Below are 15,354 nucleotides of genomic sequence, written 5' to 3'. Positions count from 1 at the left end.
ATTTTAATATATTTGTAAATCCTTAAATGTAACAAGAAATCTCAGGAAAGAAAACAATTTTTCTTTTCTATAAATTTAGTTATATTAAATCCAAAGACAGTCTTTCATTTTATTATTCTCAAGAGAAATTGGAAGTATAATTAGCAGAGAATGGCTGTAAGTTATGAAGAAAAGCTCTCAGAAAATAAAATCAATTTGTTGTGTGTCTAAAAAGAACTAACAAAAGACAAATCACATAACTTAGACACTTCATCATCCCTAAGTCTGTCTGGCAGTTCATTTTTAATAAAGGGCATTTGCGTTAGCCCAGAAAGGTAGAATTATCCACAAACATTTCAATAGGAAGACAGCAAGATCACAAGGATCATCCTAAATATGTAATAGAGCAAGACAGTTTCTAGAGTGTCAGAAATAAATTGACATAATGCAAGGCCAAGCCACAGGATAGGAGTGGGAAGAGTACAAATCTAAAAGAGAAGTAAAAGATACAGAGAGGAATCAAAGTCAAGTTCAAAGCCAGAGGTCAGAAACAGAGGTGGAGAACTGGCAAAACAAGGGTAGAAGAATGCTCGCACACAGAAGGGTCACTTTCAATGCATGTTGGAAAGGTCTCCAGCACAGATAAATGCTCCTGGGGCCTCAGGAAAAAGGAGGATGCCCTCTTTCCTGTCTAACTGGATTGACGGTGTCCTGACTGTGCCCTGGAAAGAGATGTAGTTAGAAACACACAATCAAGGTAAACTATAGACTAATTAAAGACAGAAAGGCATACAGAGATGCAACCTATGATAAAGTGATGTCCTATTAAACCCATCCTAAGCTGAAAATATCATAAATCAAAAACACACTTAATACACCTAACTTACCAAACATCATATCTCATCATAGGCTACATTAAATGTGCTCAGAACACTTACATTCACCTGTGGTTGGGAAAAATCATCTATCACAAAGCCTTTTATAATAAGATGTTGAATAATTCACATAATTTATTGAGTACTATACTAAAAATGAGAGACAGAATTGTTGTATGGGTACAACCACTATGAGAAATAAAAAAAATCTCTGGGGTTGGGTTTGTGGCTCAGTAGTAGCAGGCTTGCCTGGCATGCATGAGACAGTGGGTTCGATTCTCAGCACCACATACAAATAAATAAAATAAAGGTCCATCAACAACTTTAAAATATTTTTTAAAAATCTTAAATCGAATCATCATTAGATCAGAGACCATCTCTATTTTTTTTCTGATAAGATTCCATCTTGTATCATCAATTCCATCAGCAATTCCTGCTTCACCCCAAAATGTTCAATAAAATGAAATGAAGTTCATCCAACCTCATAGTAAGATGAACTTCTTCATAAGATGAACTGAAGCAAGCACTCCTAAATACTCAACATACATTTGCCTACCTATTTAAAAGTCAAGTTAGAGAAGATGAACCAATGTCGTCTTTGTCTACCTAAATTTCCAGAACATTCTAAGACATTGAGATTTATATTTAAGATTATCTTAACTGTAATAACTCTATGGGAATCAAATGGACCATGGAGAGTATAGTAACCACAGAATTGGAGTGTGTTGCTTAAGTAGTGTGAAGCCACAGAGTGATGAGCATAATCCCCTAGCAACTGAGTTGAGCAAGAGAAGAGTGAGCATCACAATTTGTTGCTGGATAGGCAAGTATAAGATAAGCAAGGAAATTAGAGAAACAGCATCAAGCAACCATCACTCGATGAAACCAAGAAACCTGGAGAAAAGTCCCAACATGGGCAACAGGTCAGAATCCCAAGGCTCCTTCTTCACTCCAAAATGTTTTATAAAATGAACTGAAGTTCATCCAACCTCACAGTCAGATGAACTTCTTCATAAGATGAATTGAAGCAAGCGCTCCTAAACTATTACTTTCATCCTCACCATACATTTGCCTGTTTAAAAGTCAAGTTTGAGAAGATGGACCAATGTCTTTGTCTACCTAAATTTCCAGAACCTACAAAGGCATTCTAAGTTTCTGAAGAAAGACATGTCATTCAAAAGGCAATCCATATTGTTGTTTGTATTATTAATAGCTGCCATTCTGATAGGAGTGTGATGAAATCTTAGAGTAGTTTTGATTTGAATTTCTCTAATTGCTAGAGATGTTGAACATTTTTTCATATATTTGTTGACTGATTGTATATCTTCTTCTGAGAAGTGTCTGTTCAGCCCCTTGGCCCATTTATTGATTGGGTTATTTGGGTTTTGGGGGGGTTAAGATTTTTGAGTTCTTTATATATCCTAGAGATTAGTGCTCTATCTGATGTATGTGTGGTGAAAAATCGCTCTCAAATTGTAGACTCTCTATTCACCTCACAGATTGTTTCTTTTGTTGAGAAGAAGCTTTTTTATTTGAATCCGTCCCATTTATTGATTCTTGATATTAATTCTTACGCTATATGAAAACACAAATGGTGTGACTCTACTTTGTGTACAACCAGAGATATGAAAAATTGTGCTCTATATGTGTGATATGAATTGTAATACATTCAGCTGTCATATAACAAGTTAAATTTTTTAAAAAATGAAAAAAAAGGCAACCCGTAGTCAAATCAGTACTCCTCCAAGACACCTATAAAAAGCTAACTGTAGAATATTTAGAGAAATTTTATAAAAATATAAAATGCTAAATGTGAGAAGGAAAGTGATTCCTAGCATCCTCATGAGAGATGCAGGGGTCACATTCCTGATGGCAACACCTGTGCTTGTTAAAAAGTCACTTGGGCTTTCTTAAAAATAGATTTTAAGCACTTGTGTTTCACTGACTGTTATTAAAAAAAAAAATACACTACCAATTTCAGGATAGACAGCTTAATTATGGTGATTTTCTTTGGATAAAGTAAAAGCTGTTTCTGAGTCAGTCATTAAATAACCCAGCAGAGAGAGAGACACACGACTTCTTTGTCCTGTGACAAAACATCTTACACTGGCTGTGGCATCTTTGTTTTTGCTTAATGTACAATCTCTTGATTGAGCAGTTCTTTTGTAGTATTTTTTATATAATTCCCACTCAGGCAGCTACTCAGAAAAAAAGCAAAGTGTCATGTTCAATTCACCATCTGTTTGCCAGAGAGGAAAAATATCAACTAATCAATTTGAGTTGGGAAAAAAGTGCATCCTACTACCACCACCACAGGCTTGGTTCAATGCACATTTTAAGCCAAGAACACAGCAATGTACAGGATGAAACCCAAACTTACCAGAACATTTGTGAAACACGTAAAAAGAAGCAGCATGTAAAATATCAAGTTAAGTCAACTTGGGAGGGGGAAAAAAAAAACTCCCAAAAGACAGACAAAAATGAAATAAAGGGAAATGACTGTGTTCTTTAAAAGTGAAGTTCATTTGGAAAAAAAAAAATCAAAAGACAAACTTTCCTTTAAGTTTTCTAAATACTCTTTGGCAAATTCTAAGGCCTTCATGCAAGAGTGAGACTCTTCTCGAAATCCGTGCTTCTTAACATCGAGGTCTTATCAGAAACCACACTGAGTTTTGGTTGGTTGGTTAGTTACAAATTAAAGGCTGATACCCAGACCCCAACCCCAAAAGATAATGATTTAGCTCGTCCAGGTGAGTCCTGGCAAAGATAGATGTCACCCTGTGGTTCAAATCCAATGGGAGGATGGAGCCTACTAAAATATAATCTGATATCTCTGGTCTCTGCCGCTGACACTCACAGGGCATTTTCCACTGAGTGGGTTGTTTTGTCAACCCCACGCAGAGCACAGTTGCTAAATATTAGAGGCCAGAGAGCAAATGAAGCTCAGTGATAATGTAATTTGCATTTGAAAAGCAATAACAGAGATAGAGGAAACAGCAGGAAAAAACAAATACATTTCCTGACAATTCTGTGTCCAGAAGAGCTTCCAGCTCTCTAAATGCATGGGCTCATGCCTGCAGGTGTGAGCATATGCGTGGGTGTTTTTGCTCCACCTCACTTCATTCTCCTCCCTTCAGGTCATCCCATTCAACTGGCCAAAATTTGAGGGTGGAATTGTATTTGATTTTTATTATTTATTTATTTAGATTTATTTGTATATTATAAATTACAAATATTGTATTTGCTTTCGGTTTGCATTTTGTGATCTTAAACAGCCATGTCTTTACTGTGTTACAAAGACATCTAAGGGGGAATAGATAACTATTCGAGGAAGAAGAAAAAAGAACAAAGAGAGGAGAAAGGAAGGTCAGGCCTGACGTTTTCTCTCCTGCCCAATTACCTTTCTTTGCTCAAATGTGCATATTAATTTCTGCCATGCTCTCTTTATGCCATGGAGATAATACTACAGTAAGTTTCACTGAAAAACAGGTAGAAAAACAAACATGGAACAGGAATAGAGGACAGCCTTGGAATCAGCCCATTCCCACCCCCTCCATTGCTCCTAGATAAGCTATGGGACCTGCTCAGCCCAGTATTAAGAACTGGAAGCCCAACTTTTTTCATATTAGGAAAATATTTTACTTTAAGAACCTATTTTACCTCTACAATTAATCACAGGAGAAAGGCCAAGACTGTGTATCTCAAAGAAATCTTAATAGAGCAAAAGAAAATCACTTCAGGTGCTTGTGCAAAAACTTTTTAAAGTTTGCAAATGAAAGTTTGTTTCTCTCATGAAGTAATAATAGACATAAGTTAGAATCACCAGTTTTTAATAAAGATTTCCCATCTTTATTGTACATTGTCTCAATTCTGGCATTGACATGTATAACCTCCAATTTGATCTTTTCTTCCTGGTTTCTAAAACCTTACATCATGAATATTTTCTTCCTTCTACCTTGGTGTTACAGCATCCAGACTAGAGAATGGTATGTGCTCAACATACAGTTACTGAATGGACTTGAACACAAATTTTAGCCTTATTTTTTTATTGAGAATATTCAACTTGATTAAAAAAAACTTTCTGCTTAATTTTTCTTCCTTCTTCTCACATCCATGGAAAGCACTGATAAAGTTTTTTATTGTAAAAGGGAAGAAAAAGCCTTATCAAGTCATTGCAAGTATGGTAATTCCAAATATCTTATTTGTACTTTTGCTTTTTTGCATATTATCTATAATCTTACTGTTGTATTTCACCAAAAGATGAAAAAAAATCAGAAGACAAACAAAAATATTAAAAGTAGCATTTTCACAGCTGACTAGGTTAGTGCAAGGCAATATGCAGTTCCATATGAACTTATTACCTAACCTCACCAAACATTTCTTACCTTTTTGAACCTCAGCTTATATCTATAAATCTCCCAGCACATACCTGCCTAGTAGCAGGCTCTCAATGAAGGTCACTTTCTTTAACTTCTTTTTATCATTTTATTACTAGGTCTGGAAAAATCTATAGACTTCTCTAGATATTTCATATAAACAAACCAGATTAACTAGCCTACACGAATTCTTCAAGGGAAAAGACTGAATTTGATGTCTCCTTCAACGTCTCTCTCTCTCCACTTCCCACCCCCAACTCACTTCTCTCTCTTACTTCATAACCAAAAGATGTTTCTAATTAAAATAACAGAAAGTGCATTCTTCCCAAATTTCCTGATTAAATAATTAAGATCCACTTAATCTCTCCAATTTTCCATCAGTGTTTAAGAAGACCCTGCCTGTTTCCCAGTCTGTATGACGAGGGAGACAATTCATCATGAGCCAGATTGCAAGTGCATACCATCAAGTGCTACCGGCTGATTAATGTTTCTAATTGTGTTCATCTACTATTATAAGAATGACAATAACAAGAGGCTATTCAGAGTGCATCATTCTGCTAATAATGTAGCCAAAATCTTTCACCAAGGATAAGACAAAGACAATGTGGATCCCACCTCCGAAGCCAAAGGACTTATCAAATCATTAAAATGAAAAAAAAAATAAAATGAATACAGATACATTTAGGGAAAATCAAGAACTCCAAATTAAAGAGACTTTGAGAATACCTTTCACGAATATCAAAAGGCAAGGTGCTAAGGGTGGTATGGGGCTGAGAGGTAGAGAGCAGATAGAAAAACACACCACATTTATTAGTTCTAGTAGTTTCTTTGTAGACCCTTTTGGGTCTTCTAGGTATAGAATCATGTCATCTGCAAATAGTAATAATTTAAGTTCTTCTTTTCCAATTTTTATGCCTTTAATTTCTTTCGTCTGTCTAATTGCTCTGGCCAGTGTTTCGAGAACTATATTGAATAGAAGTGGTGATAGAGGGCATCCCTGTCTTGTTCCAGATTTTAGAGGGAATGCCTTCAACTTTTGTCCATTCAGAATGATGCTAGCCTGAGGCTTAGCATACATAGCTTTTACAATGTCAAGGTAAGTTCCTGTTATCCCTAGTTTTTCTAATGTTTTGAACATAAAGGGATGCTGTACTTTGTCGAATGCTTTCTCTGCATCTATCGAGATGATCATATGGTTCTTATCTTTAAGTCTATTGATGTGGTGAATAATATTTATTGATTTCAGCAAAGTGGCAGGATATAAAATCAACACGCATAAATCAAAGGCATTTCTGTATATCAGCGACAAAACTTCTGAAACGGAAATGAGGAAAAACACTCCATTCACAATATCCTCAAAAAAAAAAAATACTTGGGAATCAACCTAACAAAAGAGGTGAAAGACCTATACAATGAAAACTACAGAACCCTAAAGAGAGAAGTAGAAGAAGATCTTAGAAGATGGAAAAATATACCCTGTTCATGGATAGGCAGAACTAACATCATCAAAATGGTGACATTACCAAAAGTTCTCTATAGGTTTAATGCAATGCCAATCAAAATCCCAACGGCATTTCTTGTAGAAATAGATAAAGCAATCATGAAATTCATATGGAAAAATAAAAGACCCAGAATAGCAAAAGCAATTCTAAGCAGGAAGTGTGAATCAGGCGGTATAGCGATACCAGATTTCAAACTATATTACAGAGCAATAGTGACAAAAACAGCATGGTACTAGTACCAAAACAGGCGGGTGGGCCAATGGTATAGAATAGAGGACACAGAGACTAATCCACAAAGTTACAACTATCTTATATTTGATAAAGGGGCTAAAAGCATGCAATGGAGAAAGGATAGCATCTTCAACAAATGGTGTTGGGAAAACTGGAAATCCATATGCAACAAAATGAAACTGAATCCCTTTCTCTTACCATGCACAAAAGTTAACTCAAAATGGATCAAGGAGCTTGATATCAAATCAGAGACTCTGCGTCTGACAGAAGAAAAAGTTGGCTCCGATCTACCTATTGTGGGGTCGGGCTCCAAATTCCTTAATAGGACACCCATAGCACAAGAGTTAATAACAAGAATCAACAAATGGGACTTACTTAAACTAAAAAGTTTTTTCTCAGCAAGAGAAACAATAAGAGAGGTAAATAGGGAGCCTACATCCTGGGAACAAATTTTTACTCCTCACACTTTAGATAGAGCCCTAATATCCAGAGTATACAAAGAACTCAAAAAATTAGACAATAAGATAACAAATAACCCAATCAACAAATGGGCCAAGGACCTGAACAGACACTTCTCAGAGGAGGACATACAATCAATCAACAAGTACATGAAAAAATGCTCACCATCTCTAGCAGTCAGAGAAATGCAAATCAAAACCACCCTAAGATACCATCTCACTCCAGTAAGATTGGCAGCCACTATGAAGCCAAACAACAACAAGTGCTGGCGAGGATGTGGAGAAAAGGGTACACTTGTACATTGCTGGTGGGACTGCAAATTGGTGCGGCCAATTTGGAAAGCAGTTTGGAGATTCCTGGGAAAGCTGGGAATGGAACCACCATTTGACCCTGCTATTGCCCTTCTCGGACTATTCCCTGAAGACCTTAAAAGAGCATGCTACAGGGATACTGCCACATTGATGTTCATAGCAGCACAATTCACAATAGCTAGACTGTGGAACCAACCCAGATGCCCTTCAATAGATGAATGGATAAAAAAAAAATGTGGCATCTATACACAATGGAGTACTATGCAGCAATAAAAAATGACAAAACCATAGAATTTGCAGGGAAATGGATGGCACTAGAGCAGATTATGCTTAGTGAAGCTAGCCAATCCCTAAAAAACAAATACCAAATGTCTTCTTTGATATAATGAGAGCAACTATGAACAGAGCAGGGAGGAAGAGTAGGAAGAAAAGATTAACATTAAACAGAGACATGAGATGGGAGGGAAAAGGAGAGAAAAGGGAAATTGCATGGAAATGAAGGGAGACCCTCATTGCTATACAAAATTACATATAAGAGGTTGTGAGGGGAATGGGAAAATAAACAAGGAGATAAATGAATTACAGTAGATGGGGTAGAGAGAGAAGATGGGAGGGGAGGGGAGGGGGGATAGTAGGGGATAGGAAAGGTAGCAGAATACAACAATTACTAATAGGGCATTATGTAAAATTGTGGATGTGTAACCAACGTGATTCTGCAATCTGCATTTGGGGTAAAATTGGGGGTTCATAATCAACTTCAATCTAATGTATGAAATATGATACGTCAAGAGCTTTGTAATGTTGTGAACAAACAATAAAAAAAAAGAAAAGAAAAACACACCACACTGGGAAGGGAGCTAAATGGCACGGCTGATCAGAAAGTCAGTGGAGACTGAACTAGTCTAAATATGTTAGGATGGCCAAAGTCAATAAAGCAGTGTTGAGCTGAAGAAGGAGCAGAGGCAGATCCTTAAGGAGATAAACCTCCAGGAAAAGATCAGGAGTAGCCAAGCAACTCAAGGTCCAGTTTACAATTTTCTATAACTGAACATTCCTTGACTTTCTGCACAGTAATGACAGTTTCGAGAATTATTCAAGTTAGTGTGCTGGGCAGGGGCAGGCAGGTGGCATTCCACAGGGAGAAGAGAAGCTGTGGAGGTACATTTAGGAGGACAAGGAAATGTGTCTTCATTCCTGATGTATTCCCCATACCTAGATCACCACCCTGCAGGTGGTGAACACTCAGGAAGCATTTGTTAAATGAATGAATAGATTTTTGTGTATCTTTGACTTAACAAAAGAAAAAGAAGAGAAAGAGGAAGAGGAAGAGGAAAAAAAGAGAAATCAAGAACCAATTTTAGATTAAAAGTCCCCGATACTTGTCACACTGCTATACAGCTTTCACCAGGCTGTTTCCCAGCTGAGTAGCTAATGGTTGACCAAGCCACAAAAGTCAGGAGCTTTCTGCCCAAGCTTGGCCATTCTTATAAAAGAAATTTAAATATGCCTTATGTTTATGAACTCACAAAATAAGCAAGGAGAGTTTAATTAAAGAAGAGAATTTATGTCTCTGCTAAGACTACACTTTCTTAAAAAATGGTAAAAACTTCTAATTCATTCTTGGAAGATTCCTGCTGTCTACTAAAAAGCAACAGTAACAAAAAAAGCAAAATTTCAAAACATGCCAAAAAGCAATAGTAACAAAAAATATAGACCACTACATTGGAAGAGTTTATTATCCTCCTATTCTTTATGTTTAAATAAAAAAGTAACACTCCAGATGCTTATCATAAAAATCATACATATAAACTGCTGCAATCTTTTTCATGAGGCAAATGATTTATGGGTGGTGGTAACACTGATTAGAGAAAATAACAGATGGTGAACAATCAATCTAGGATGGTGTGTCCATCAAACTAACCTTTGCTCTCAACATCAGCAATGTCGATTTGCTTATTTAAATGGGACACCATTACTATGATATACACAGGCATGAAAATGTTTTTTGGTATTTTTGCCCAATGGATGGGCTTACTCAACCGACTCAGTGACTCATTATATTTCAGAATAGTTAAAGACTAAATTTATTACACCATAGAGATATTATAGAACTTTAATTTGGTAAGGATTATTACTCTGTAGTTACAAAGACACTGGAAAAGAAAGTATTTTTCTGTGCTTTTTCATGCATTACAACTTTACTAATCTAATTTGGACTTGAGAAGCTAATTAAATTATGGCTGTGGTCTCCAGGCCTGAAAGCAATTACTTGTACTTCAAGTTTTCATATGAAAATTAATAAGACAAAGTCTAATATTGCCTGAACACCTTCTTCCTGGGTGGTAGGTAGTCAGCGAGTCTACTTAAAAGCATGATGATTCAATAAAGGAAAAGCAACAGAGAAAAAAAAGCAGAGAGTTACACATGTATTTTATTACTGGGTAAAATACCGAAATAAAATCATATTTCTACTGAATATCTAGATATTCACCACTGATGATCATTGAGGGAGCCAAGATAACACAAATGGCGGTTAAGAGCACCACGTGACAGAGGCCTTGGTTCATGTTTCCGTCCTGTCACATGGGTGGTAGGGTGCCTCTGATCCTCCCAAACTTCCTCCTTGTCTGTGTCAAATGGGTGGTGACCGTGCTCATATCTAAGCTGCTATGAAAATTAAATGGAACCAAGCTTGTGGCTGCTTGGACAGCACCTGGCGCACTGGCAGCATCTGATAAAGTCTGGCTTGTTGGGAACATCTTTCTGGGCAACAGTTTCTCACTTGCCCTTTCCTTTATAAGAATTGATTTTCCTTCCATTTAGCATTATTTACAATGAGAGTTTGTCAATCTTAAAAGACCCTGGGTCCTGTTGCTCTGATTAAATTAGTCAAACCCTCTCCAAGAAGGTTCTAGATCTAAGAAAGGGTTATCTTTCCATTCCTGGCAGGCTGTGGTATAAAAATCGGAGAAAAGCCCAGAAAATGAAAACTTGTGGAGGGGCCAGCACCAGACACGGAGGAAAGGCTCCTGGGTGGTGTTCCAACCCTGCAGCAGGCAGAGCCCCGTGCCTCCTGTGGCTTGGTTACGGCTTGGTTATGGGGCCAGTGCATCCCCCTGCATGCCTGTGTGGGTGGGAGCTCAGCCTGTCAGAAGCAAGGGGTCTGCCAGTCACTACCACCAATGGACTTCTAATCAACAAAGCTGCTATTAGGAAAACAAATCAAAGCAGACACAAAATAGCCTTTGGAAAATCACCTGTTAGCTTGACTGGCCTAATTACTTCTGTTAGGTGAGGTATGATTTGACCTCATTTTATTAGATATAAAAAAATGAGGTGATAATCTTAAGTTACACTGAGAATTGCTATAAAAGTAACTTTTATTAAACTATGATAATTTCACATCTTCACTCATTTAATGATCATGAAATTTTATTTGCATGAGTTTGTTAGTACTGGCATAGAGCGCACTGACATGGCAGAAAAATGTTATTTATTACTTCTTTGTTTTCAAATACCTGAGATTTCACATAGGAGAGATACACTGCTACTACATGGCTTTCTAAAATATTTAATAAATAAAAGAAAACAGTATACCCCAAATTAAAATATTAAATACTAGTAATATAAATAGCCAGCCATCAAAGAGGAAAACAGTGATCCATATGTATCTTTTAAGTGAAAAGATGATTATTAACCATTAAATACAGATATACACAATGATAAAAAGCTTTATGTGCATATACACAAATACACAACTCTCCACACTACACACAACTCTACATGTACAAACACACTAAATTAAGAACTGTATTTTCCCTATAACCATTAATGAAATATCATTTAAATGAAGCAAAAATGACTGTGTCAGGCTTAAAGGAAGCAATGTTCCCAGACAGCCTGAATGAAATAATATTAGTGTCTCGACTAGAAGAATTTTTAAAGTAGATTCATGGTAAGAATTAATGGGAAATTCCTGGGGGAAAAAATTAAAACAAAATAATGAAATCTCTTTTTAAAAGCAGAAGGTAAGAATTTTTCTTATACATATTTATAATGAATTATGAGATTTTCTAAACACTTTTAGAAGCAAAATATCTGGTAAAACTGTTAGCAGTTTTATTTAGATATGACCATAATCTCAAATCATAACATCTCTGGGTTGGGGGTGGAGTACTATGTGTGCACATGCTTGGTGGGGTGCTCGTGTGTGCTCACACCTGCCTGCCTGCAACTGCATGTGGTGCAGAGCCAGGATCAACACAGAGGCTCTAACTCCCCAGTGTACACGTGGTTTCAACATGAACTGCAGGTAACACACAGGGAGAAGGCACATGTACTCCCTGACCACCTCCAGAGGTTGGGGGTTGGAGTGGGCAAAAGCCACCTGTGATTGTGAGTCCCACAGTGCCTTGCATGGATTCATTATGCAGCTCTGCAGTTTTCAGAGCCATTCAGATCTGAGACTGAGAACAGCAAGGGAGGTTGGCAGCACAAGGCAGAAACCAAGAAATATGTGTGCAAGGTCAAGAGACTCTAGACTCTGCGAGTCACGTAAGAGCAAGGAGGTCAGTAGCCAGATGGCTCAAGACAGAGGAGATGAAATTAAAGCGATGAGCCAAAAGCCCGTCAAAAACCTGAGGGTTGGGAAAGGTCACTGACATGGAAGCTTAGTCTCTGTTCTTGCATCTACCCTTCATTAGCTCCATGACCTTGCTCAGCACCAAAGTATTTTCTTGGCCTTTGTGTTCGTACTTTTTAAAAAAATCATCTAACTCATTGAGATAGTTCAGGCAATGATAATGAAAGTGGTTTAAAAGTAGAAAGAACAATATGAACGATGAGAGATTTATTGTTCCATTGTTCTACTTTTTTAATACAAACTGATTATAATCAAATAGAAATAACAACTAAAAGGAAAAATTATATATCAGTATGATACTGGCTATATGAAATCAATTATTTCTATGTTGCTCAAACAAAATAAGGGGATTACTGACAAAGTTGTGAACTTTGTAAAATTTTTATTACTATTCAGTTAATTTTAGTTCAGTTAAAAAATCATATTTACTTAATTATCTCTTCCAAACAGAAAGAGTTATTCAGATAACTGAGTTTTTTTCAGATGACTATATGTTAGCCCTATTTTTTTATGGTTATCATTTTGGTAAGAAATTTATTCAAATATAGTATAAATTCCTGTGCCTTCTTTTAACTGATTTATAGCCTGGCTTCAAAAACAAACAAACCAAAATTCATAACTGCAGTTTTTCTTTTCTGGTAAAAAGCTCCAAACATGACTAATTTGTTTCATTTTAGAATTCTCACAGAACCTCTGCACAATGTTTTTTTCCACATTGCTCTCAGACAGCCAGAGTTACTTTCCACTGCCAACCTTTCCCCTGCCTTGTTACTTCTGTTTTGTAGTGTTCATAATTCACTGGACATCAAGTTCAACTGGCTGCAACAGTGTCAAGTGCGAGCTCAGAGCTCTGATAGACCCCTTGAGTGCCTGCCTGAGAACCAGAGAAGAATCTGCACTGTATATTCCATCCATATCTATCTTGGTGGCTCACATCACCTCTCATGCTTAGAATCTCAATAAATGGAAATGGCCATTAAGGAACAGGGAAGAGATCGAGTTTCCAGCACAGATTTGGTGTGGGGGGGTGCAGGATATGAGACAAAATGACCAGGGAATTGTGGATGAGTGTTGGAAGGGAAAGAGTCCGGAAGACAGGCAGCCTGAGCTGGGCCAGGAAGGAGGCACCTGTAGGCGGGAAGATCAGGATGGACAGCAGGATGAAGGTTGGGACTACTGCACAGAGTCATGAGAAGTCTGGAGTCCAGTGGACACAGAGGGTGGAGCAGAAAGGGCATGACAGGAGCCACAGAAAATCAGAGGCCAAATCACAGTGCAGACTCCACTGGGCAGGGCAAGGAGCCTGGACCCCACTCCAGGGGGAGTTTAAATCACAGAAACAAATGCCAATTCTGTGTTTTACATCATTCTAGAGTTCACATCAACAGAGTGTCAGTGAAAAAAGTATTGAAATAAGTCTCACAAAGGACAGTAAGGGCCTCATGTAGGATGGTAATATCAGTAGTGATTTTTTAAAAATTAAAAAGTACATACCCTGCTTTGAACAGTACACCCCATATATATGTATCTATCAAATTGTCACCCCCATGTCTCACAAATTTGTATAATTAAAATAGCAATTTAAAACAAATAAAAAGCCAGAATACTTTAAGATATCTTAAATTGATGATAGGGGGAAAAAGAAAAAAACATTGAGAGGAGAAAAAAAAAGCTTTGGGGAGAGGAAAATTATGAAGAGAAGTATTTTCTGGAAATAAAAGTAAAGAGATGGATCCATCTTGGTCCCCTAGGGGATGGTGCACACAACACATTCAAAAATGCTTATTAAACAGAACTAAGAAACCCTAATACAATTTCTCCAGGTGCTAATGCCTCCAACACTGAGCCCTTGGGTGTCACGAAGGATAACTAACGTACAAATGCTGTCTGTTTCTGATAGCAGTGACATATGAGTCATGGTAAACAACATAAGTGTAAAAGCTATTATGGATAATTTTCTTTCATTTACTTTTAACAGCAGGTAAAGTCAGCCAGCATAACAGAAATAATATCAAGAAAGGAGAGAATATGGAAATTGCTAATCGTAAAACAAAACAAAAAAAGTCCATAAAGTTAAATTGACATAACTTTTTATCTTGCCCACCTCCCCGAAGGTGGTATTTGAATTGGGCTTAGAAATATCCTGAAAATACCAGCAAACTGAGAACTCAAAAGCAGTATCTCTTTAACCCTTAAGTGACTGATCCCTGAGAAGAACCTATGGCAAGGTGACGTTAGAATGATATGAAAACCTTGATGTTGCCATAAAACAGCTGGTTATAAAAGCTGTTCCTCCCTTCTCTGCCAAGGCCTAGGAAAGCAAGGAGATAAGAAAGCAGATTCAGGAAGGCTTTTTAAATTAAATTAATGCAGACAAGGGAATTTCTTATTTTTCTCCCACATTTAAGGACCCTCATCATTATACAAAATACATGTATGAAGATGTGAATTTGGTGTCAACATACCTTATATATAATCAGAGATATGTTAAATTATTGTATAATAGTATACTAAGAATTGTAATGCAAAATAAATAAATGAATAAATAAACAAATTTAAATAAATGAATAAAAAGACAAACCTATACTAGTGTCTTCTTTCTGCCAGATGAAGTTGAAACATCCTACCCAAATCTCCAGATCCTCTGCATTCTGAGCCACATGGCACACACGACTTTCCCATCCCACCTCCTGACTAGGCACAGGCCTCTGACTACTGGGCTGGGCTGCTCCTTCCCCAACACATAGCTGCTCTGTTCCCTAAGGCTGCACTGTCATAGGATCTGTCCTAGCATGGACGTCAATCTTCCTGGAGCCTAATCACTGCCTCCTGACACATTATAAGACTCACTTAGGAACCACCTTCTCTACTCTGACCCTCAGACTCTTTCTCTCTTGCGTTGTACAACCAAGCACTTTATTGCTTACTTTCTCACCATTTTCTGCTGGTTTTGGTCTCCAACTAATCAGAACCCTTCTC

The 15,354-nt window shown here is 37.2% G+C and overlaps 1 protein-coding gene across 7 annotated transcripts in view; it reads right to left on the bottom strand.

The window, feature by feature from the left end:
* The window catches only part of UTRN (utrophin), a 529,451-nt gene that overhangs the window by 100,519 nt on the left and 413,578 nt on the right, over positions 1 to 15,354 (bottom strand). The gene's annotated exons all lie outside the window — the stretch shown is intronic.

The sequence above is a fragment of the Spermophilus citellus genome (genome assembly GCF_964194105.1).
Source record: "Spermophilus citellus genome assembly, chromosome: 5".
Classification (NCBI taxonomy): Eukaryota; Metazoa; Chordata; class Mammalia; order Rodentia; family Sciuridae; genus Spermophilus; species Spermophilus citellus.
The sequence above is the reverse complement of the archived record's forward strand: the minus strand, read 5'-3'. Positions and strand labels throughout refer to the sequence as shown.